Source organism: Chinchilla lanigera, unplaced genomic scaffold, assembly GCF_000276665.1.
Source record: "Chinchilla lanigera isolate Chin_1 unplaced genomic scaffold, ChiLan1.0 scaffold00044, whole genome shotgun sequence".
Lineage (NCBI taxonomy): Eukaryota > Metazoa > Chordata > Mammalia > Rodentia > Chinchillidae > Chinchilla > Chinchilla lanigera.
The window spans coordinates 18,126,325-18,129,513 of record NW_004955445.1 but is presented as its reverse complement, the minus strand read 5'-3'; the positions used below and the strand labels follow the sequence as shown (position 1 = coordinate 18,129,513).

At 37.1% G+C, this 3,189-nt stretch overlaps 1 pseudogene; it reads right to left on the bottom strand.

The window, feature by feature from the left end:
* Positions 1-798: 798 nt before the first annotated feature.
* On the bottom strand, positions 799-2,986 carry LOC102005525 (annotated as a pseudogene).
* Between the last annotated feature and the right edge of the window lie 203 nt (positions 2,987-3,189).

Below are 3,189 nucleotides of genomic sequence, written 5' to 3'. Positions count from 1 at the left end.
TGAGAGAACTTCTACATAGCATGAAAAGAACTGGCATGCACTTAAAGACTGTAAAAATAGAAAACAGTAAAAACATATAGGTAATGCAATTCTGCATAAAATATACACAGTATCTTACCATTTAAAAAATTTAAAAATACAAGCACACCCTGAATATAAGTTAAAACCTTATGAAAGAAAAATGCCCATCTCTTGCATATCCTTGTTAGAAAACTGGTAAGATTTGGTAGTGTAGGGAACAGGGAAGATATGTAATATAATCATTCATTTAAAATTAGTTCAAAGAATTTTCCAAAGGTTGTAAATTGCTCATTATACCATCTTAAAATTGTATACCATGGATATACTTTCTACTATTTAACTGGAGGACAAAAGAATAACTTCAAGAAACTCTGAAAATGAGGGCCAAAGGCCTCAAAGGATTCTAATGGGGTCTCAGTAATAAACATTTTAAACAAATTCATTGTGTCATTTTTCTACATTCTGAAATACCCTGTAGGAAAGAGCAACACTTAAAAAGAGAGATCACAAACATATTTCTGACATGGCAAAATTCTCTATAAGTTTATGTTGTGACTAATGCTTTTTGCTTTAAAACAAATTCCAGGCATTAAGAGAAACACGTATACCTTGCAAATGAACACGTGACTCTATATAAACATTTTCCTTTGATATTTTCATTACCTTCAAACTTAGCTATTAGAAGAAAAGATAATATATGAGTATAAGCTTTGGGAAAGTCATATTTCTATTAAAATGAGGCCTCCAACAAAGACAAAAATATATTTTATGTAATTCCTACAACTTTTAAATCATTCTAAATTTAAAACTAAATAGCTTACCTAAAATCAAATTGTACTAAGATTTTACCATAGTAACATATTTAGATGATGATGGTTACTTTTCAAGTCCTTTGCAAAAAAAAGTGGCACTAAAAGAGAAATATTATGTCTGACAATTCTGTAATAAAATGCTAACCACTAATTTTAATAAAAATAGTTTGAAGAACTCTGCCCCTGAAATGAATCTCACTATGTATTTCATGTGTTATCCTACTAAATAAACTTAACTAAGGATATAGGACTATAATATATGTGTTTTATGCAGATTTATTCAAAATTGTCATTATTTTTTAGATTTTCTAAAGACTACATAAACTGGGTGTCAAAAGTATAGGTAATATGGTTTGCAGAGAAACAAGCACAGTTAAGACATTCTACTTAAAAGGGAAATTACTTTCCCATATTTAAATAACCAGAAAAAAATATACATTCTGCTTCCACTCAATAAATTGAATGTGTTCACAAGCTTGATTAACAAGCAATTGCCTTATCATTATTTAAGTCAAATCATAAAAGTAATTAAAAAAACAAAAAATTTCGTATTCTCTATTATAAGACTATAAGAATCAAGTATTACATCTAAATATAAGTATAAAAAAGAAATTAATATTATCTTCCAAACATTTATGAAATGGTTCATTGAATTTAGACTGGTAACAAGCTTTTCTGTGCATTAAATGGCAACATAAGCAGAATGTACAGTTGGAAAATGAGGGCCAGACCCATTCCTTCTTCATACATCAAAAGAGGACTGATATACTCAAAACCTGCAAGTTCATATCCATCCATCTTCCTCACAACGTCCTTGTCATCTGCAGTGAGCTGGACAGGCTCATTAGTAAACTGAGGATCAAAGTTGTTCAAACTGAATTCTCCAGAAATATTTGGTATAAAGGAAGGGACCACCCACTTTTAATCCATCAAGTCCCAGTCCACATTTTGAAAGAATGGATGGTCCTGAATGTCAGCCAATCCTGTTTGAGGATGACAACCCAATCGTTCCTTGGGGGTCCTTGTTCAGAAAACTCTGCAGGACACTTGTGGCTTCTACAGACAATGTAGGATGTGAATTTTTCTTTCCGCAGTAAGCTGCAGGAGATAAGTGATGGATGGAGTGTTGATCAGCGGTATCAGAGTTCTCAACAATATGAAATGGAGCCTCTCCGATCATCACCTCAGACATGAGCACTCCAAGAGTCCACCAGTCCACACTGAAACCATGATCTTCTCCTCTGATAATTTCTGGCTCAGGTAATTAGCAGTGCCACAGAAAGTGCCACTCGCATCTCCTGGCGGTAGTCCTTCCTTACACGCAGTAGTCAGTGAGCTTAATGTGCCCTTCTGAGTCCACTAGTAAATTGTCCACTTTCAAGTTTCTGTAAAGTATCCCTTGCTGGTGAAGATAGTTGAATGCTAAGCTGATCTCTGCAGAGTAAAACCTGGCATGTGGCTCGGGAAGTGTTCTTTGTTGCTGCATATGAAACATGAGATCTCCATTTACATAGTCTAGAACAAGTCAGTCTGCTTTCTGTTTGAAAACAAGAGTGCAGTCCAACAAGAAGAGGATAATCACTGCTTGCTCCAAAGCATACTTCTCTGTCTTGTACCTGATGAATGTTGACATGTTCTTTTTTCACAACTTCCATTGCATAAGCCCGATCTGGTTTTTATAGTTGAACCAACAGTACTTTTGCATAACTTCCTCTCCCTATCACCCAGAGCAAATTAAAATCTTGAAGACCTAAAGTGGATGAAGCTTTGTCACTTTCCCTGGTGTTCATTACCTCCTTGTCTTCAGCGATGTGTTCCAAACTGTTGTGACTTGAAGGATTAGATGGGCTTACCACCTGTGCAGGGTCTGAAGCTGTGTGTGGGTGGTTCATTCATTGGCACTATGGGTTCAGATGGCAAAGAATGTTGCCCACATTTGTGACAAGTGTGTGGCACTTCTTATGAACCAAGAGTTTACAGTCAATGCACTTGTTTACCTGGTGTCCGAGTCCCCCTATGTGGTCTGTACAGACGGCACAATGAGCACACCAGCTGAAATGTTTGGCCTGAAAAATATGGCCACTGGCACAAGAGAGCTTTCTCCCAAGGTGGGTAGCTGTGCAGTGGATGGACTTATCTTCTAGACAAGACATTTTAGGATGTTCTGATGCACAAGGCGATGCTTGGATTAAGGGCAGGGTGGATGGACACTAGGTTTCTCAGTGTTTCTTGGGGCCTGCTGGCTGTGACTTGGTTCTCTCACCCTGGACTTCTTTGGCTCTCTGGGATTTTTGTGCCCGGCTCTGAGAGACCTGTTGAGAGCTACTGGGAGCCTCTGGGCCCAGCAACACTTGGC